General features: G+C 33.6%; 1 protein-coding gene across 2 annotated transcripts in view; it reads left to right on the top strand.

The window, feature by feature from the left end:
* The window catches only part of LOC132695544 (lachesin), a 145,573-nt gene that overhangs the window by 44,393 nt on the left and 76,932 nt on the right, over positions 1–24,248 (top strand). The gene's annotated exons all lie outside the window — the stretch shown is intronic.

Here is a 24,248-nt window from a genome sequence, read left to right as displayed (position 1 = left end):
GTCCCCTGACGTTGACAGGGCGAGTGGGACATTATTGCCACGAAGAGTCGTTTTATCACAACCCTCGGTGTTCGAGCCAATAAACCTGAGAGAAGCCGTCGTTCATTTCATTCATTTCATATTCCGGCCTGGTGTGCAATTTACATGTTATCGATATTTTTATACTCGTTATGAAATCGTTTTACAATCAGCCACCTTCATATATATGGCATGCCTGCGGCAGAGGTGCTGTTACGCTGTCGCTGCCGTGGTTTTCACCCCCGGATGAAAATCTGATGATTGACTAATTTTTTGGAGGATTTATATCAAATCCCGCCAACGCTCAACGCTTACAAATCGCGTCGTACTATCAGAGATGCGCAAGCCACAGCACACTGTTAAGTAACTGATCTGCATAATTCAATCCTTAATTGTCAACAAAATCTATTTATACCTCGGTCTTCTATATCAAACAAATTTTATTTTCATAGTAGTCTCTTAAACAAGTACCAAGTAGCAGTATAAATGTAAAAAAATATGTCGGATAATTAAAAAAGAGAAAAAATAATAAAGAAGAACATTCATTGTTAACTTTTTAAAGCAAGTTAATTATTCATCTAATGCTAATTACTTTTTTATTTTATTTTTATTTTGTTCTCCGAAACAGATTTCGTTGTCAAAAAAGTTTTAATTAGTAAGTGGGTAAGATTTTTAAATATATATATATTTTTTTATATTTTTACAAAATACATTTTCACATAAATTTGGAACACCCTTTTTTAATGATATTTTAAATCTTTGCTATATTATATTATATATTATATAGTATATTATATAGTATATTATATATATATATTATATATATATTATATAGTATATTAAGATCGAGTTTATGCCCGTGACGGAACTTGTTAAAATATTTTTTAAATTTTAAAAACCATATTTGTTTGTTCCCGAAAAAATTATTTTCTCAAAAATTGTTTGTAGCATCGAAAACTTCTTTGAAGAGGTCAATAAATAACTACGTATCGAGAACTAAAACTTTTGCATATATTAAAAAAATGCCCAAAATTTATTATACAATTTTTAGTTTGATAAACATTGTAAAGCGTTGGACGAATAATAATAATTAACAATAACAATTTTCATTCGCCCATGTCAACGAGACTACCCAATGATTACGTTGTATTTCGACGTGTTAAACAGACGTTCGACCTTACGCGAGATGCGGAACTTTTGATACTATCGCAATAAAGAAGCGGAAATTAAACATGGAAGGAATCATACCGAATGCCATCTCGGAAAATTCAAAAAGTTTCCGTTTCCATTTCCATGGCTTCCGGAAAAAATGTTGAATACTAATTATACGTGTCGGCGGTTATTATTATTTCGCCAGATTTTTAGGAAGCCTGAACTGTCCTATGGAGAAAAAATTAAGGATATTTTAGTTTCAATGTTGTGGTAAATATTATAATATATAATGTCATTTATTTAATCCCGCATTTGATAATTTTAATTCTTGTTTTTGGAGTTGTTAAAGTGGTTAGACAGCGCATAGAACTTATTACCTAAGAACAAATTTGTAGTGTTTACTGCCCAGGATTCTGAATATATACAATGCACGATGCAAAAGGTGAAAAAGGAAAGAAGACGACGATGGAGATAGATGGCGCACTGTGAGTGAACGCATGTGCTCAACATCGCCTGTAAAAACTTTTGTTGATAAGTAATAATAAGCAAATATTGAATTAGTGGTGTTCTGTTGATCTGTCGACTTACGTCTCAATTTAGTGAGATTGTGTTCTATCTCGGCCTGGTATCCAAAGTGACATTTTACTTCGTACTGATTGTAAACATGGGTCTGTCATCGGCAAATATTGAAAATTGAAATTGATTGAAAGTAAATTTGAAGAGCAAGTCTTTAAATTAAATGAAACTATTAAGAGTTATTCTGATAAAATAAAATTTTTTCAAACTGAAAATCAACTTCGGAAGAAAAGGAGCAGCAAGAGCAGGGTGTGCGCAACCTCAATGTGCGGATATTTGGGCTGCAGGGCAAAGATGGAGAAGACTTGCGCGCCGAGGTCGTCAATTTCTTAACGTCCAAATTAATGTCAATGTTAGTGATGCCGATATTCAAAACTGTTTCCGTGTTAGTTATTGTACGTTTTTGTACCGATATCGTTCGTAGTACTTGAAAATCGAAAATTTCTCAAGAATACACATTAAAGAAGACTTTCTTTACTTAACGCTGAAGTTACGAAGTTCGCTTATAAGAATTCATTGGCATTCTCTCACATTTTAAGTACTGTGATGTAATGTATGGTTTTCTTTATTCATAACGAGTGTAAGTGCCGTATTCAAAGACTGCAGAATGCTTGTGTTCGTTTTATTATGGGTCTTCGAAAATACGACCATGTATCTGCTGCATATCGTCAACTTAATTGGCTTAAAATGGAACAAAGAAGAGGTCTTAATTTCAGCATATTCGTTATGAAAATTATCCATAACCTCGATTCACCCACTTTGCTGAGAGAGCGGCTTACTCCTAGGAGTACTATCCATTCTGTAAATGTAAGATATAGGTACAGACTAACGATGCCACATCATCAGAGTGCCTTGTTTCGTTGATATTTCACATTCAACGCAATTCGTGTTATAATTCTTTGTCACAAGAATTCAGTAACTTAGATCGTTTGTTACAAATACAGTTTTCCTAATAATGTGTTACTAATTATGTTAGTAGCAAGGGATTATATTGAAGTATCAAATTCTTTATCTTCAATTGCATTTTCTGTAGTGTGCAGTAGAGTTATGTTCTGCAGGTATTTTTCATATTTTATTTGTTGTCCATCCATTTTTTATTTCAATAAATAGTGCGCAATTTATTAATTATATAAATATTTCTTTGGCGGTTCAGTAGAGTAGCTATTTAAAGCTAGACTGCACCACTTTTGAGCTAGCTGTTTACTTTATTTTGAAAACTATTAGTATTGTATATTGTTTTTTTTATAATGAAGTCTATTTATTATATTAATAATAATAATAATGATAATTATTATTATTATTTTAAACGTTGTCGTGATAATGGAATGAAAAAGGAGGACTTATAGGAATTGAGGGATTGTAGATCGGGAAACAGATCTATTATCTGAAACGTCGAAAATGCCTTCAAGTAAAAGAAAAACTTGGCAAAGGATATCAGAGATGGATGGGTTACAAACTGGTTGGTGATGTCTGACATGAATATTGAAGGATTCGAGCTTTGATAGTTTTGAATTTAAACCGGTTCAATTTTTATATCCTTCGACCTTTCATGTGCGAGCAAAAATGAAATGGAGTAACATGGCAATCCACTTTAGATTAAATTGATTTGAAATTGTAATAATTTTTAACTACCACAATTTTAGAGAGTTATCGGGGTATGCTGGGGATATGCAATTAATTGATGTATCTATTTTGCTGAAAATCTATATTTTTCAACCAATGGCGAGTTTTTTTTTTAGTTATCTATTATGCAAAATCTTTTAGTATAACGTACTCTTTCTTTAGTAGGTATATTACAGTATTCTATAGTTTGTACCCTAAATTATACATTAAATAAAAGTTGTATTTGAAAAAGAAAGACGTTTTGGCACTTACTAAATATTGGAATGTTATATAAAAACAAAAATTAAAAAATTAACCAGAAATTTCTTGATTTAATACAACTTTCTAAAGTTTACTGTGAAAATAAATAAGAACTAAAAGTTCAGATTTTCACGAAATTATATATTTCGACATGACAATTGTTTCGACAACACCGTGTCTTTATCAAATGTAATATTTACAAACTATCTGTTACTATATATACCGGAAAATGACCTTAAAAAACCTTAAGTAATTTTGTTGTGAGAATTTAAGTTCAATAAAGGAGAGGTATTTAAATCTAATTGATCGTTAAGCAATATATTTGAATGTCTCATTTTGTTAACCTCCATGGCTTCCAATAAATTTAATTTTCTACTTTTTGTGGCTGCATGTAAAATATCAAAATTGTATTCAAAAATGTGTTTTTCTGTGTTTAAATGTGTTTTTAAACGCTCTTTTATGTTCGTTAATGCTTTTCTTGAAAGATCAAACTGTTTGTGCAATATAAATTTTAGAACAAGATCCGCATTTCAAGCTCAGACATCTGATTTTTGAGATTTTGGAAACTTCGTTTTATTGTTTTCAATTGTTCGTGTTCTGTATTAGGTTTCGGATAAATAGAGTTTACTGTTGTCTGGATTTGTTTTTTGTTTATAATTTTATCGATAATGGACGGATTGTAGCCGTTGTTTCAGTGCAATTTGTTTAATGATATTAAGTTCTTTGTTGTAATTTTCTGTTGAGAGTGGCGTATTAAGAATGCTGTGTATAAAAGAGTGAAATGCAGCCATTTTGTGTGTATAAGGGTGATTTGAGCTGATATATATAATTTCGTGAAAATCTGAACTTTTAGTTGTTATTCATTTTGATAAATGGATTTCAAGTAAAAACCACCTCAGGTGAAGTTTACAGTGATTCAGGTATTCCGCTGTTTTATACTTGTTTTAACTTACCTTTCTTTTATTGTTTTCTTTTGCGGCGATATAATTACATCAGTACCTGGCTAAGATTCTTGGACGTACTGCAATATAGTCAATTTTTGATTATTTGTATCTAGCGAAATTCTAGTTAGTTTAAAGACAAATTAATGTTTCATTCATTCCAGAAAAACCTGTGCTGACAGATATGAAAAGCTGGATTGAAAACGCAACCAGAAATGGACACTAATGTATGCGTTACTTTTTTTTGCTTATCATATTCGGGAAGAAATACGAACATTCAAAAATTTATATTAAAACGACAATTTGTTTATCCCTTGTTGCGTAGATGTTTCGCCTATACAAAAGAGGGCCTCATTTACAGGGGACTGAAATAACAGCGTAGTTATTTTCTTAACGAAACCGTTGTGTGTTTAAGGTGACTCCTGTAGATATTTAGGGGTGGTTTGTGGTTTGCTTTGGTACACAGGTGCAAAGATCCGAAAGCGTAACAAATATTTGTCGAGCAGAGTTTATTCGTAGTCACGTTCGTATAGTTCTGCTCGGCTTCATCTTACGCGTCAAGAATGTTATCCACGTTTCGGTATGGCTGTTTCGTGTGTGTACTTAAAACTGTTCTGCGTTGGGACTGTCTGCCTTGCCCATGTATTATGGAGGTGTCCCGAAAGTCGTTTGCTAAATTTGAGGCACTGAAGGGACCAGTAAATACAACGTTAAATAAACTTTTCTGTTGAAAACTTTTTAAAATTTACTATATTTCTTTATGAGTCAATTTACGAAAGTGTTTGAACATTTGCGTTTACTCTCCAAAATTAAAAATATCGAAAAATTTCATTGGAAAAGTTGTTTCTTTTGCAAATATGTTAATAAAAAAAAAACCGACGTACTTGATTGAGTTATTATACGCTTCTGCAGCCTGATATACGGCCTTGCTGTCTTCATTGATTCTTGACAAATATTTAAATGTTTCTTGTAAGTTATTATGAATATTTGCTGCATATACAGTTGTGGGCGTTGTAAATACCAATCTTCTACATTTAATATATTATATATTGTTATATATATTAATATAACAATGATATAATTCAATTAATTTGTTTTTTTTTGTTTAAATAGTGAATATTTAGTTTTAGCAAAAATTATTTACATCGTAATGTTCAGACAAAAGTAATTAACCAAACTTAGTAAAAGGCAATTTTTAGCATAATAAATATACAATACGAAAAGCGAATCATCAGGTTTGAGATGAACGACCGAACAACCAACACAATATATAACGTACACAATTAAACGATAACAACAAATATATATCTTTGAACTGACCAATTGCAAAACTATATTTAAAAAATCACGAACAAAAGAAAAGGAGTTGAATAAAAGGCGACGGTAAAAACCAATGCCGTTTGTTAATCGGCATCGTTAATAATTTTGGTGCGTTGATTAAACGGTTGCATTAGCGTAACAAAATAATAACTTTCGATGCTGTGAAATTAATACTTACAGGCGACTAATCAAATTACCCTCAAAATTTGAAACGTTCATAACATGAGACCGTAAATTACATTCGAATAATTTATGATCATGATTATTCATAAGCGACGAACAAAATACGGGAATGACAAACATCAGGATATCTGGATTACAGATTTATAACGCAATCCCCTAATGAGACTATGAATTTTTAGTGTATACATCTCCTTCTGGATTTGCCGCTGCACTGATTTTTGATTAATTCGCGCTGACGTTACGTCAATCGTCCTGCTAACTTCCTGAATACTTCAGGTTTACTACTAGAAAATAGTTGAATTCTACGTGAATGGATTATTTCAGGCTATATCGACGACAATTAATGAGTCAGAGTCGGTGGGCAGATCTTGGAAAAACGATCCTATTCAATCAGTTTCTGCCGTTTCAACCATCTTACTGTGGGTCAAACTAAAATCGGAGAGACTAATTAGTATCAGCAAGGATGGCTTGCCGCACTCTAATTTTGTTTCAATGACAGCGTCCCAGAAGAACAAGCATAAAGGAAAATCAATACAGCACCGTATTCGGTCCAATTTTTAACTGTCTGGCTTTCGGCAGCAGTTCAACTAACGTAAAATCAAATCGAAAAACTTGCACGGGGCGTGCAAAACACGCCTAAAGTATTTTTGGAGAGACGATTAGATATGTCGGCGTAAATATACTTTTTTTGCATAAGGTTTTCCTTAACATATCTGAATTTATATTAGTACATTGTCGGAACTTTTAAATCGACGTTCTAACATATTAACGGAAACTACAAACTCCTCGTAAATCTATAGCGCGTCCGGACCTGGTCAGTCTGACAGTAAATACCCAAATCCCGGTTTTGTTAATTAATAAAGTTATCCAAACCTTCTCTCTATCCTAAACTAACAAAATTGACAGTTTTGAAAATGAGGCCCGGCACAACCTTTACGAATTCAACGCCTCGGTCCAATTATCGCCCGCATAGGTTAATGGCATTTCAAAAATTAACAATTGACTCGCAACAGTTCACATTTTTAGCGGTTTCCATGATTTTTCGTCAACAATGAAAGAATCTACGTTGGCTTAGAGATAGCGTTTAAACCTGTTTACGGGGTTTTAAAGCGCTTCAACACCGAGTATATCCGCAATTTATCATTTTTTAGAACATTAAACCCGTCGTCTTTCCAAGTTATTAATCACGGTATGAAAAATAATTTTTTAATTTAAGATCAGATTGGTTCTCCAATTGGGTAGAAATTACACGCACGATATTATTACATGAGTTCAGCATTGTTGTTGATTACTTAACAATATATAAGTTACAAAGATTAGAGTTTATTAAATTATATAATTACTAAGTTACAGATAAATAGTTGCAATATTTTGACATCGATTTGACCAATCAAAACTAACCAAAATTATCCTGCGCAACTTACTATGATGAACTTAATTGATAGATAGATGGCGTTCGAGTACTTTTGATCGTGTGTGTTATCGCTGTCGCAGTTCTAACCTGAAAACGGGGTTTTTATTACTGTTTTGTGATTCTTGTGACATATATGGTTTAAATAACACGTCATATATTCCAAATTATGGGGTTGTCCACTACTGATGTTCACCTTCAAGGACAGGTTTCTGCAAGAGTAGAAAAACAATTTGCGCAAAACTCAAAAAGAAGAGATGACAATTATGCAAGACAATTTGGCCAAACTCAAAAATAAAAATAAACATTTACACAAAGTTATGGATTAGCATATTTGGATTTTCCGTTGAGAAGAATGAAAATATTCGTTCACGTGTGTTAAACCTTCTTTTCTACTCTCGTCTGTCAAATACCTAATTACCCACCACCGATCTAGCGTGAGGGAAGCGTCAGTTTCGTTTCCCATGAATCCGAGCCACTTCGGGCGTTTCCGGGATTTTACCGCACGGATTTGGGAGCAATCGGAGATATTTCCCACGCTTTGAATTTTGACGTTTGTCAATTCTGACGGTCATGTCAGTGAATGTATTCGTGTTGTTTTGCGAAAATGAACCCAAAAACTAACGGTCGTAGAAGTATAGTATGCAACACGTTCGGTAAACTTTTTAACTCACTCGTTGATTAAACACTCGCTCGGCTCGTGTCAAATAAACTCGTGAGTCAAATGACGTTTACCGCACTTGTTGCATAATACAGTATTAATGGTGAATTAAAATTAAACATACAAAGCACCGACATAAGTGTCATTGTTTAGCATCAAAAATCGCCAGCGATAAGCCACCTGCAGTTCTTGTGCGCTTTTCAGTTTCAGTTTGCCAGTAGTCAAAAATCGTGAACTCATAAAAAACAAGGAACATCTAAGAAAAATGCGTCTGGAATTGTTTACTTGGGCAATCCCTATCTTTTTTAATAAACACTCGTGGGTGCTAAATGGGAGGTGAAATCTTAAGGTGCACAGAACCGTGTTTCGCAAATGTCGGATCTTGACGTTTTTAAGTAACTGTCATCAATGTGGGATCTATAATTTTATGTCACAATGAAACATTCAGTTATTCTGTTTTTTTTTTCTGTTTTTTATTATCTTACTTCCAATATTCACTTGGGTGTTATTTTGGGTATAATAATGTAATGTATATAAACTTACACGCGAGCCATAGGCTACCTGTTTTTGCTGAGCCGATCTGTTCATCTACGTTGTAGTTTTGCTTTGTTTTGTTTTTTTTTCTTCTTCTATTAAGACAATCACAATTATTCTACGGATAATTTGTATTCTACCAGCAATTTCAAAAATAATACGATAATTTTTTAAACAACAATGTCATTCCGACTGTACAGTGTGGCTTCGGGAAACATTTTTGTACTTCGGTTGCATTAACTATTGTTGTTGACGATATAATCAGTGCATGTGACAAAAATATGGTCAGCATATTGGTGCTTTTAGATTTTTCCAAGGTTGCTTTGCTCCATTTTAATGCCATTTTTCTTTTTAGTCTATACTGTTGACATTTTGAACTCTGTTCTGTGCAGTAGCGTACAGGTATTTGCCGATGACACGCAGATCTATTGTTGTTTTGATGCCGATGACTATGTTGGGGCGGAGTCTAATATAAATCGCGATTTACGTATTATAAGTGACCTTTCTAGTGGCCAGAATCTCAAATTAAACCCTACGAAATCAAAACAAAACTATGCCTTGAGTCCGTAGACTTAACATTGACGTTAATGACACTAAATTAAAATTTTTAACTGCTGCAAAGAATCTGGGGGGTTGTATTGGATAATCGGCTTCGGTTTAAGGAACATATAAAGTCAATTTTCAAAAAAAGTCACTATTCACTAAAGATGCTTTATAATAACAGGCAGATAGTAGGCAAAAATTTGGGAGGAAGCTTATGTGAGTCACTTGTCTTGTCTAACTTTAGTTATTGTGATTTTGTCTACGGTTTTTGCTTGGATCATGAGAGTCGAACAGGAATACAAAGAGTTCAAAAATTGTTAACTTCGGATTAAGCTAACAATAACATTTTCATATTGTAAAACTGTTTATAGTTTTAATAGGATTTTTTTTTATATAGGTACTGACCCTAAAAAGCGTAAATTGTTATTGTTATGAAAAATGTCTTGGTTCAACATGTCAACGTCCTGTTCAGTAGAGTAGCTTTTAAGACTGCGCCGGAGTTGTGATATATTTATTGTAATATACTCTTGTTGATGATACATTACACAATAAAAGGAATTTATTACAACGTGAAGGCAACAATGTTAAATAATAAAATTTCCAGTTTTCTAAATCAGATTTTATCAACCTAGATAACTACTCAATTGTATATAATGAGTTGTGTGAACATCTACCTAAATACAATATTTAGATATTGTTTAGAAATTTAAATTTTAGTTTGTTTTAATGAAGTTGACTTGAAGCTGAAACTTAACATAGAGGTGCATTATCCACAGGCGGGATATAATTTCAAACAAGTTTCAGGTCTTAATTATCTTCAAAAGCTTCGAAATATTTATTAAATATTTTTAATTATGTATTGTAGTAACTATACTACGAATTAAAGAGTCAAAAACTATGATCCATTTAAAATCCGGTGAAGTTGGTATTAGGCATCAACATTAAATTAAATTAACATTTTAACATAAAAATATCAAATGTGTGTGCATTCCTCTGAAAACGGAGGCAAAAAACCTTGGGCTTATGCTCGACAGTAAGCTAAGATTTAATGGTCCATAACACAATTAAAAAATCCATTGCTCATTTAAAATGCTTATATGGTTCTAAAAATATTTTAAACCAATCATTAAAAAAGGTCCTGTGTGATTAGATAGTTTTATCTTCTGTTAACCACTGCGATGTCGTCTATGGCCCATGTCTGACAGCGGCTGCCTCAAAACGGATTAAAAAAATCCAGAAATACTGTCTTAGATTCATTTTCGGGATTAAACGTGGCAGGCCTGTTAGACATAAACTGAAGGAAGTCCGATGGCTTAATATGAAAAATCGACGATATCTTCATAAATGTAATCTTTATCACAAAATTATAAGATTAAAGTCTCCACGTTATCTTTTCAAAAAAATCTGCTTTCGCATGGACGTTCACAATTTAAATTTAGGATTTAAAGGTCTGCTCACCCCTCCACGTCAAACCTCTGGAATTTTAGACAGATCCTTTTAATATGCACACAAAATATCTTATTTTGTTCATCTGAACCGTGTTCTTTTCATTGTATAGCAATACGTGAATAAAATTATTATTATTAATATTTAAAAATCGCAATTAGTTTTGTTTTCTCTTCTTTTTTTTTTAAACATTGCCCAATAATACCCAAGAACGTTTTTTTTTCTGAACTGCTGGACACTGTGCTGTATGATTGCCGCTTAAATAAACAACACACAATAACTTTTGCATTATGCAAGGTTTTGTTTCGAACCCGTAATTAAAAGTCTGAGCGACGGGTTTCCGAAGGGCCGGAATTCGGGGAAAAAAAAAGGTGGACGCCGCTTCCGAAATTCCGATGCAAATTGTGAAACGCATTTTGGATATCCCCCCGGTATCGATTGCTAATAGTCGTAACCTGGAATCTCTAGAGAGACTCAATATTTGACATAGCCGGGCTCTTCTGTCCACCCTATCCATCGTATGGATATTTGTCGTTTAACGAACACTACAGGACACTGTAGCGTTTTACTCTGGCACGTATGATTACATTTTTCAAAAATTTCATCGTTCACGTTGCTTTTGAATTTCCCGAGCCCGATCTTACTAATCCGCTAAATTTATTTGCGAATAATTTGCGTTTATCCTAAGACCTTTCACCCCTCGAGTCAGTCAACAGTTTCGTATTAGTTTATGTAACCATCTCCATCGGAGCACACCTAAGACAAACTTGTTTATCGGAGCAGGTTGTCAAAAGCCTCTCGTAAATTCAGTGATTCCAATCAAAGCCAAATCCCTCTACTAACCCCATTTAGAGGTTGTTTACATAAGACACGCGAATATTCGCCCCGTATTGTCTAAATAGTTTAGAAAAAAAAACGCCCCGATACATAATTCACGAGCGCGTGACCAGATTGTTTTGTACGAATGAACTGAAGGAATTTAATAACGCAAATGATCTGTAGCTTAAATGGCAATAAGCCATAAAGCCCATCGGACAAGTAATATCATGCAAAGCAGCATTTCAACGGGAGAGAAATGCGTGTAATGTGACACGTTCACCATAAATTGATGTTCGTATGCTCTCACGGTTAGGGAATTAACGACGTCATCGGTTGATTTTTATTGCACGTGCTCGTTGTATCGAGAAGCAGCCATAAAAGTCGAAAAAGGGGAGAGGGACGATTCAAGAGGAAGTAAACGAATGAGTGACAATGCCAGTTCGTTGTCGGATGCCCAGGAAAGGAGACGGTAGACGATAGTAACTTCTTTATCTTATATTATCTTCTTTATCGTTCTTTATAGTCCATTTCTCGAATATTCAAAAAATACAAACACATTTTTAATCAAAGGAAGAAACTATATGTGTACTCTGAAAAAAAAAAGTTTCGAAAATCTTTTAATATATTTTATCATATTGTTAAAATTAAATATACTCTTCTTTCAGCTTTATTTAATTCCCTGGTTAGTTAGATTCCTGCAATTTAGATGTTTAAATATTGTATACGGAGGACGTAGAAGCCAGGCTTTTATTATTATCTGTACACATGGAAGAATCCCCAAACCTTACCTTTATCGTAAATAATTTAGTGCCTCTTGAATAGAAGTTTATCATTTAAATGATGCCATGATTTTCGCGTCCATAATTATTATTATTATCTCCTTCGTTTCGTTATCCTTCATATCAAGTCTGGATATTACCATCAGGTTTCTTTTTCGACCGTGAATTTATCTTCTGATACACGAGCTCAATTTTGCCACGTGGCGATGGAGAAACGTTTCGCTACTTAAAAATTGAGTACCTAATCAAGGAGCAATTACTTAAAATTTACGAAAAGAAGTCCGTATAGAATATAGCGGAGAAGGAAACTTACAGCACACGCGAAATACATATAGATTTATCTTTAAGTACAATTATAAAAAGATTATCGTTTCAAATACATACTTAAAGTCGATTTGTATTGGTTAGTTTTAGGGGTTTTCATATTATTTTGCTCGACTTTCCACAGGATGAACATTTTTTTTACATCCTCTGATTCGTTATTTAATTGCTAATTAATGGTAGTAATCATAATAATAACAATTTATTTCAATTCGCTTTTATAAAAATAATAGTACAAAAAACGATTAATTAATACAATGAACGAAATTATTTGTGAGTGAATATGGTTAATATTAATAAATATTAGACATTGGAATTGCTTAAACTAAAATAATTTTATCATATCATGATAAAAATTAAATTATTAATTAACCGATATTTGCTTTTACATTTTGGTGAATACGATGGATGGTTTTGTATTTTAATTATCTGCTTAAGTTTTACAAACAGCTATTTCTTTAATTTCTATTCGTAATAAAACGAAACTGACAAAAATTTAGTACGAAAATGTTATAAAGACGGATAATAATCAGTACTGATCCGATATTTACACCTGCGATTAATTGCAGCAAAATGTATGTCAAACGATTTAACCAAATTACCGAGAGACATTAGCAATAACTTCGGCATAATACTGGGTAATGATTACAGACAATGTAGACGTAAGTGATACCAAATAGACATACATATATAGCTGGTATAATTCGCATCAAACAATTGCGAAACTCGCCCATAACAGGAATATCTCTGATAGTCCGAAATTTGATTTGGATCTAATTATTTGCTCTCAACACTGTTCTCGATTATTAAATTTGCAATGGAAATTAAAAATCCCCTGCCGCCAGTTGTGTAATTTGGTCGAATTTAATAAAAATCTCTCCGTGTTCAGACGATTTTTGCACCACTCGCTTTTTTGATATCGCTTCAAAGCTGCCTTATTTGGTCTGTAAAATAACGTCCATTATGTAAATTCTAATGTTTGCACTTTGTTACCAAAAATTATATTAAATTTTTACTTCGTTTAAAAACGCAACAAGATAAAAATTAGAAGTCGTTGGGCTTCATATTTCTGGATTTTTCGAAGAAATCGATTTTTTATTAATTACTCAAAAAGTTTAAAAATGATTTTAGAAAAAACCTCATCCGTTAAAAGATTTTTGAGTAATTAATTAAAAAAAAAATCTGTAAACTTTGACACTCTGTATCTCGAAAACGAAGAATGTTTATATAAAAAAAATTGGTCTGATACCATTAAAACATTTGTACTGAATTGAACACTTTTTTAATAGATAGATAGATAGATTCATTTATTGACTACGTTTCGTACAAACGGGACGTACAATTGTCGCAAGTCAGAAGTGATATTCAAGTGCAATAAAATCAAATAAATAAATAACATCTAATACAAACAAAATTAGACAGTACTATACAGTTTTATAGCGCATCGATACCAGTGACAGTGTCAATGTATGCTCGCAGGGAGTAAAAACAATGACGTTGTAGGAATTCTTTAATAGTATGTTTAAATTTTCTATTGCTCATCTTTTTCACGGTACCTGGCAAAACATTATACAATTTCAGGTTCAATGAGTTGTTCCCAGACTTCCTCAGTCTAAACCTAGGCCGTCTAAGGAGATCCCCCGAACGAGTTGAATAGGCATGGCAATCGGAATTAGCGCTAAAGTTTCCTTTCGTTCTCTGTATCTCTAATAACTGGTAGTAGATATAGATGCAAGGAAGGGGCATCACTTTGAATTTTTTAAAATAAGGTTGACAATGGTCCCTATATCCTATATTAGCAACGACTCGAATGGTCCTTTTCTGCATTCTAAAAATCTCCACAGCAGCTGAGGAATCACCCCACAGTACCGTGCCATAGCATAAGTGTGAATGCAACAAAGAAAAATAGACCATAAGCAGAGTCCTTGTTCTTATCAGGCCTCTCAGCCGTCGAAGCACGAATATGTTGCTGGACAATCTATTTTTCAGGTCTGAGATATGCTGTTTCCAATTTAGACTATCATCGATCCTAATGCCAAGCAACTTGACGGACTGTCCACTATTTACCAACCAATTAGAGGAAAACACAATACTCTGGGTCTTGTCTAAATTTAATTTAAGATGATTATATTCGAACCAGACATTAGCCCTGTCCTCCAACATGCCAACCCTAACGGACAACTCCTCGATACTTTTAGCAGATGTAGTGAAAGATGTATCGTCGGCAAACATAACGCACTGATTGTGGGAAAAGAAAATAATAGTTCAAACTTCTTGACTTGCTAGTTTGTTCGTAAAATTCTTAATAAATGAAATAGATAACAAACACCCGCAATTACTCTAAGGTTGCCAGTGGTGATGGTTATTTTTTTCCTGTTTTTTTTTTGAGTAACTCCCATATATTAGCGACGGATAGATAGTCAGCAAAGTGCGACGGATGCGTATTTGGAGTGATGCGAACAGACTGGATCCGTTCGGCGGCAATAAGGTGTATAATTTTACATCTGATTTGCATTCCAGATGATATGGATCACAACATTTTGCTGCCGCACAAAGTCGCGGTTTAGTTCGAAATACCATTAGGTTTCCATGCATATTGAATGAAGAATAGTCGAGTTATTTTGGACATGCATGACCAAAATTTCGCCGAAGCAACTCACCCGAATCGCTTACATAATTCTGCTTAATATGCACGATTATTCGATCGAATTGAATAAAAGATGCGCGTTTCTAATGATTACTTACACGCTTAAACAAACAAGGAGTTTAATTGAATCTCGTGCCACAATGGAGATTAATTCGTAACTTGACCAATGAGTTCCGAGAGTTATGGTTTGTTCATAGATATCAGAAAGTGACCAATTGCTTTTGAATGGGATTATCCAAGGGAGGTCATTAACATACAATGCAACAAGATTATTACTTAAAATTTCGGAATTTAAATTCAGGTAAAATTTTGGTCCGTAATAGAATACCTGTGTTTAATATTCTTTGGTTTGGTATACTACTTAGTTTAAGTTGATTAGTAATAATTCTTATTTCGTGTGTAATACAGCGTGTTTTGAATCGTGTGCGAATTATGCAAAATATGTGGGAGTCTAGTGTATCTTAGGAGATGCTCCCGCCCAAATGTAGAAAACACTATTCTATTGAGAGTAAGGAAGTTATAAACAACGTTTATTTGGCTCTCATTGAACGTAAAACGGCCACATTGACGAAAATTCCAACATCAACTGAATGGAAAATTGTGAATAATCCCATTTCAGCGAGGAAAAAAAGAAGCGATGCTGACCTTTTGTCGAGTAAAGATGAAAGTGATCAAGATATAATACGGCTTAAAATTTACCAGTTATACGAGCAACAAAGCGCGCCTACATTAGATATCTTAATTAGGAGGCTTGAAAAAGATGAAACCGGTGTTAAATGTGGGCAAAACTACCTTATGGAAGTGTATTCAACGCATGGGTTTTAGATTTTTAAAAATCGACAAAAGGCAAGTTTTAATGGAATCTTTTTGAATTCGGAAATGGCGAAAAAATTAGAATTTACAAAAACAAAGGAAAATTATTTACTTGGATGAAACCTGGTTCGACACTTATGATACCCCGGAAAAGGGTTGGGTTGACTCAACTGATAAGTGTAAAACAAACGCGCCATCAAAAAGAGGTAAAAGAATAACTATTTTGCATGCTGGCTTTAAAGATGGTTGGATTCCAAATGGACTTTCTCTGTCTGCGAAAAATATTAAAGTTTCTTCTCTGGATTACCATGAAGACACCACCGCTGATTTATTTGAAAGTTGGTTTAAAAACAAACTAGTTCCAAACATTCCTCCTAAAAGCGTGCTTGTAATGGACAATGCAAGTTATCACACTAGACAGTTGACTAAAACCCCTTCCTCATGTGACACAAAAGCAACAATCCACAACTACATGTACAATAACGACATTTATTTTCACGAAGATTATACCAAAAAGCAATTAAGTAACTTACAAAAGGAATGCGTCTGTGATAATTATGAAAAAAATCTAGGACATACAGTTTTAAGGCTTCTTTCTACCTTACCACTGTAGGATTAATCCCATTGGACATGTTTGGCACCAACTGAAATCTGCCATTCGTCGTAACAATGTTTTCCCCGTGTTAACTTGAATGTCCTCAAACTTATAGAAACCGAAGTTTTTAACATCCCTCTACAAAGTTGGGCAAATTCTGTTAAACATATAGAAAAAGCAGAACATTCGTATATCCATATTACAAAAAATATAGAACAAATAATAATTAGAACAAGCGATGATAGCGATAGTGATACTGATATATTATGTGAATAATTTTAAGTAATTTAAGTAGGTAATAAAAATAATTTGTAATTTTATTTTAGACTTAAACATAAATATATACATAAATAAATAAATATTGTTTAGTATCTTTCCTAACAAAACCCCAAATAATTAAATTCTAAGCAAAAAACGGATCTGTTCGGCCATATTTCATTCTTACAACTTGCCCGGGTCTTTCCTTACTTCGTATCAGTTAGTCATTTTCTTATATCTATCCACAGACTTTACCAAGGAAATTCGTCCGCGAAGCAACCAATTAATTCTGAGCCTCGCGTTGGTGACAAAGTCTTTATTTTAATAATTTACGAAGCTGTTCGTGATATTAAGGAAATCGCAAAAATTGAAGAGCGAACTAAATGATCGGAAATTAACAGAACTATTAATCCTTCTTTATTCCAGTATTTGTTTTTGTCGGTCGCCTCGTTGCTGTTTTACGGTTGAAAACATTAGCGACAGATGGAGACACTTGCGGTGTTGCGAATAGTAAAAGCTAAAATTAACGTACGTACGAATAGATTTTGTAGTGCAGTCCGAAATTCTTGAAATTAAAGGGATATCGTAGAATGCATGTCAATTTGCCTTACTATTACCGCGACGGCATTCTTGAACTCAACCTAGGAAATGTCTAGCCATGAAATTGTGTATTTGCTATGCCGGAAAATACGTCTGTGTAAGCCATTCATTCGATACAATGTGTGTGCTATTTCTATCATTGTGGCGGTGGGACATTATCATAAATAAAAATTTAAATATGACGAAAAGTAAGGCATTAACAATCCGAAAGAAAAGTTGAAATTTATTCATGAAAAATGTTGTCGCATTTCTTTTAGTTTAAGCAAATCCGTTTGGGGTTTGGTGTTTATATGTAAGTACGAGGGTAGCGCCAAAAATAGTTTCCAATACCACTTTTTATGGTTCATGGCAGAAATTCGGTATTGAGACCATGATATTCATCCCATTTATTAGGGAACTGGTCAGAAGAAACCTTTAATAAGAATCTTTAGCAGAAAATAATAGAAAAAAAAGTTTGCTTGTAATCGTACTATATGCCGCGCAGCCCTCGTATACTCGCCTGAGTTCTAGATTTGGAGAATGTATAATGCAGATTTTACCAATGTTATACTGACGGGAAAGTGCCAAGATTGCGTATCCTCGTCTGTTCATATCAGATCCCGTCTGAATGCATAACAAATAACCAAACTAAGTGGATGCGCGGTTAGATTGATGCCACAGAGGTCTCGAATCATATAATGTATAATTTAATCCTACTGTTACTCCTGGAGTCATTTCAATTTCGTTCGTTAATAACGAAATAATCGCGAACGTTGATTTAAAGAAAATCGAAGTGACATTCGATATCCGAAATCCGTGTTAGGTGTATAAAAATGGGTTACGTAAGCCAAGAGGAGGGAGAGAAGTGACGGTTTATAATTCTAGGGGTGGCTTTGGTAACCCTTCAAGCTAACTACTTGTTATGCATTACGTTACATTCATTTCGTGTTCGTTACTAAAAGCATTTGGATTTTTCACCCGAGTTGGGGAAAACGCGACTAGTCATATCTCATACATAAAATAACTTAAAAATGTGTTACAAAAATGTGTTGCGGACTCGAAAAAGTAAATGGAAACTTTTGATTCGAGATAAATTTTGAAAGAGTTCGCTTTTAGGACACAAATATGTTCTCGTACCTCCGGTATCCTATAATCATTGTTCTACGTCTGATGTGTCTGATAACTTATCTATAGGGCAATATTTCAATTTTTTGAAATTGAAATATTTGTTTTTTTTTGTTTTCGAATTTGCGTTGGTTTGTGGTTTGTGAAAGCAAGCAAAAAGCAAAGTCTTACCAGATCTTCCCGTATTAAACCGCACTATACTATATCACCGTGCGGCGCATAAACTTTTTTAGCAGTTACTAAATTATAAGTACGCAGTCTGAAAATGTTCGCAAGTATTCCCTAGCGATCTTGAAACGAAGTTCATCCACAGTTTGAGACTTAACCATTTTAACGTAAAACCTAACGGACTGGGAGACATTCATTATTTCAGTACAATGAACTGCACCATTTAACAATTTTACACCATGTCTACACACGTTAACGCGGCCTTTCACGAACCGTTTATTATTTCTGGGAGATTTAAGGCCCCTTAATCCCCCTATATGTCGCATAAAAAGTTTGCCTTTTCATATTCGTTATTTCGCTTAACCTCGGTAATTGATTGCCGCGTATTTGAATTTATTGCTGTCTTGTTTTTCGGGGTTCCTTTCGATCGCGGGAAATGTTTTCCTATCTTGCTCCGAATTGAATTTTTATATTAGGTATATGGCATAAAGTATAAGATAGAGGGGAAGGCTCCCATTAGTGACAATGCTAAACAGCCAGTTTCAACGCCTTTAGTGATTGTTTCCATTCATGATAATTTATCTCAAAATAGTTTTAAAAAATGTTTTTATTGAAATATAAATAGCTGTCGTCCGTTACAAGCTCCTGTAGTATTTTCAGTGTGACGCATTACTTTAAACCGCCATGACAGTACTTTAGTACTTGGACACAAATGCTAGATGGCATTCGTAACAGTATTACGACCTTCCCCTCTATCTTATACTTTTTAAGTGAAAAATCTTCCACTTCGGATCTTCACGTACCCATTAGATTTTTGCAGTTTAAAAAAAATCTACCTATTATTTTCCCAGGTCCCAATGGTACGAAAATTTTATCAGCACAGTAGTTTTCTTCTAGGCTGGCTTCTGAGGTGGAAATTTCGTTGCTAGTTATTTCACATGCAATAAACACAAATTTGTTGCAGGTTATCGACTTTTAATAGCTAATTTCTTGATATCTGACGGTTATTTTTCCTACATTACGTCCAGTTAGTTTTTATTGTAGTGCCATCTCTGAATGTTGATCACCTGCACATTACTAAAAAATCGCATGAAAAGCAATAAAATTAAAAACCAGAAAGAAAAATAATGAATTTTGCCGAGTAAGAAACTAGTTAAAAAAAATTTCGCTACTTATATACGACTTCTAACTAAAAAATATGTATATTAGATATTGACGTGCGTAAACAGGAAATCTATAAAAATGAAAAAAATTAGACAATGGACTCACAACTAACGAAAATTGCTTCCAGGTACAAGGCGCCATTTAATTTCTCACGTTCTTTGAAAATCAAAACGTTGTTCATTGTCGATATACAAAAGGCACATTGTCGACGTTGATGTCACTTTGGCAAAAATCCGATTTTTATACAATGTCGTTTTTGAATTAAAACGCGTATATAGCTTTTATCTAGATTATCTGAACTAGCTTTCATGATGATTCGAGAAATGTATAACGAATCTGCCGCCGTGATACCAACGTGAAACATAACTTCATTTTGTGTGTTTAGGCTAGCAAAAAGTTAGGTACAAATCGCGTATTAATTTGCTTTCGTATTTTCGGCGGTACAAAAATCGTTTTCGATTGATTGACTCCAAGGATTCCTTAATGGAACATCTTTCGAATCTGTCACTTAGCCAAACGTGGAAAACGGGGAAGAGATGCTTTGAGTTCAAGCGTGTTTCCCCCCAACCCCATTACAAACCGCTGTCGCAGGCCGGCTGGCTTAAAGTCACCCTTATTACAGCTGTGCTGACGAGAAGCGGCTGCATATATTAATTGGAATGTTTCTGAGATTACTCTAGGAAACCCGCTGGTTTGTTTCCGGCTTGCTTAACGGCCTACCCGATTACCTTTTAAGATGTGCGAAATACCGCGGATTCCAAATCGATTTTTTCAAAACATTTGTATATAATACAATTTATGACATTGTAAATTTTTGACTTGTTAGAAAAACTTCGAAGAAGGCGCTTTCAGATTGATATATTTGGAAATTGAAAATATATTTTTTTATTATTAATTTAGGCACGAAGGAGATCCGGTACGAAATGTTACGCCCATAACAGTTCGAAAATAGAAACCTCATTACTGTTATTATAGCCGTCAATCCAAGCATGTAGGTCTAGGAGATTTGTAAAAAAATCAATTTTGATTACTTAATAATTAAAAAGAGCAATATAATTTTTTTCAAAAGAATTATTTTTCAAAAGATTTAAAATACACACATCATTACCTAAATATGTAGATTTAAGGTGGTTTTTAAACTTTTGTCACTACTAATTTTTTTTTATTAACAGCAGCATGACATTCTAGAACCACAATCAAAGTCAAAAAGAGGGCTAAACTATTGAACTGATTTCACAAACGATTTAGCCCCAACAAACCCTAACCCTAACACGTAGGAAAATTGTGAAATAATCTAAACAATCTCTTATTTTCTCTTAGTATTGACATGTATGTCAAAGTAACCAATCTCCATTATTACCCGTCTCACTCTAAAAAAATTGGCTCGTAAAATAAATTACGGGAACTATTCTAGTTTGATAGATGGAGTTCAGTGAGGTATGAGTATACGACGAAAATGATGTCAAAGCTGAATGATGTGGTATTATCTAAGCTATTTTCTTACTTTCCGACAATTTCATCTTTTTTTACAGAGGTCAAATTACTAAGCTGCTAAGCTACAAAAGAAAGGCTATCAGAATAATAATAGGCGTCTAAGCCTAATGGAAGTGAAAGAAGACACGTAATACAGATTTTGCCACTTACTATGCCAATGTGAAGGCCTGTGCACTCTCATTTTCATTGAATTAGCCACTATCGAGATGCCAAGTGAGATGTTGGCGAGACGTCTGAACGGATGATATCCCGGAATATTGTTGAAAAAATATTTCGGGACATCATCCGTTCGCTTGTTCAACTCCGACTGGAATCCTGCAGACGTTTCGCCAAGATCTCACTTGGCATCTGAAAACACTTCGAACTCTCGGAACGCCAACATTGAAGATGCTAAGTGAGATCTTGGCGAAACGTCTGCAGGATTCCAGTCGGAGTTCAACAAGAGAACTCGGAATATTTTTTCAACATATTTTTCCATCCTTGAATGAATACGTGAACAAGTATGCCATGAATGTTAGTTACTATGGCAACCATTGTTATCGCAGTTGTTTTAAGTGCAATTACAAACAATAGATTTCAACTATTTTAGTATGATTTTATTTATTATTTTTTATCGATTTAGTTCTGATAACATGATAAATAAATGAAAAAACAGTAAAATACCTACAAGTTAATAACCAAAATTATTATTGCAATTAACTACATAATAAGACATTTCAAAAATTTTGTTCAAAATTATGTCCATCTGCTCGAACACAACTATCAAAAACTTGGGTCACTTGTAGGAGAGTCCTTCTTGGCACACGCTGCATTAATTTTGTTAATGAGATCAGCCATATCTTCGATAGGTTCTTCATAGATAACGTTTTTTAGGTAGCCCCAAAGAAAATAATCTGGTGGTGTAATGTCCGGGGACCTCGCCGGCCACCTTACCGGTCCATTAGTACCAAACCATCTATTGGGATATTCTCGGTTCAAATACCTCGTTACTATTTGGGCATTATGTGCAGGCGCTCCATCCTGCTGTAGCCACATATTCATTCTAGTGTAAAGAGGCACTTCTTCTAATAGTTCCGGAAGTGTAGTTTGAAGAAATCTTAAATAGCGATCTGCATTTAAAGTTCCTTCGTAAAAGTAACGTCCAATAAGGAATCCATTTAATATGCCGCACCAAACATTGATACTAAAAATTCGTTGGTTACCTCTTTCTGTAATCCAACGAGGATGGTTTTCGGACCAAAAACGACAGTTGTGTCTATTAACGATTCCATTATTTTGAAATCGACTTTCGTCGCTCCATAAAATTTTCGAGAGAAAATTTGCATCTTGGCTATACAAATCGGACAATGTCGCTAAGAAATACATTCTTCTAGCATAATCGCCTGATTCTAGTTTATGAACTAGTTTACTTTTGTACGGGTGAAAAGAGTTTCTATGTAGAATTCTCCACGAAGAACTTATGGTAACACCGGTATTTTCTTTTATCTCTGATAGGGATATCTTGGGGTTATTATCAACCTGCTGAATTACAGCAGTAGTATCTCTTTTAGGTTTTATGAAGCTGCCATATTCTCTTAAGTTTTTGCATAAACTTGAAAAGGTTTTTGCATCGGGGACTCTTCTATGCGGATAACGCCGTGCGTAAACTCTTTTTGCTTCTCTACAATTGCATCTGCATTCTCCAGACACCAGTAACATGTCTACTTTTTCCTCATTGCTAAATTGCACCATTTTCACATAATAATTCTTAGTTTTTTTTAAACCGAACAAATTTGAATATTTCTTGTAACAAAATGTGACAATTTTTTGATACAGCAATAACAACTTACGTTTGTAATTGCACTTAAAACAACTGCGATAACAATGGTTGCCACAGTAACTAACATTCATGGCATACTTGTAAAAATAAGCGTTAATCACATTTTTTATTAATCAAGAAATGTTTACTTTAAATCGGTATAACTTAGAAACGGGTAAAATAAATAAGTTTGAGTAAATAACAAAAAAGTTTTTAAATAATATGTACTTTTGTATGCGCGTATTTCCAAAGTCTCTGCAATCGAATAATTTTTTGCAGGCGTCGAATTTTTTAAACTTTAGGAAATATCTACTTGACTCCACACTTTGACTACTTTTTACATAAATTAAATATTTCTTTTCGTTTTGGACTTATTGGCGTGCGGAGTTTTAAGTGAAAAACCCTGTATATATATATATATATATATATATATATATATATATATATATATATATATATATATGATGACACTATAGTCCGGGATATCATCCGTTCGCTCGTTGAATTCCGACTGGAATCCTGCAAATCCTGCATCCGACTGGAATCCTGCAGACGTTTCGCCAAAATCTCACTTGGCATCTTCAATGCTCGCGCTCCGAAAACACTTCGAACACTGGTTTTTTCGGAGCGCGAGCATTGAAGATGCCAAGTGAGATTTTGGCGAAACGTCTGCAGGATTCCAGTTGGATGCAGGATTTGCAGGATTCCAGTCGGAGTTCAACGAACGAACGGATGATATCCCGGAATATAGTGTCATCACATTTTTCCATCCGTGAATCAATACGTGAGAATATATATATATATATATATATATATATATATATATATATATATATATATATATATATATATATATATATATATATATATATATATATATATATATATATATATATATATATATATATATATATATATATATATATATATATATATATATATATATATATATATATATATATATATATATATATATATATATATATATATATATATATATATATATATATATATATATATATATAAAGCTCTATTGCTAA

The sequence above is a fragment of the Cylas formicarius genome, unplaced genomic scaffold (genome assembly GCF_029955315.1).
Source record: "Cylas formicarius isolate icCylForm1 unplaced genomic scaffold, icCylForm1.1 PGA_scaffold_12__32_contigs__length_19106922, whole genome shotgun sequence".
In the NCBI taxonomy this organism is placed as follows: Eukaryota; Metazoa; Arthropoda; class Insecta; order Coleoptera; family Brentidae; genus Cylas; species Cylas formicarius.
This window is presented reverse-complemented; position numbering and strand designations above follow the sequence as displayed.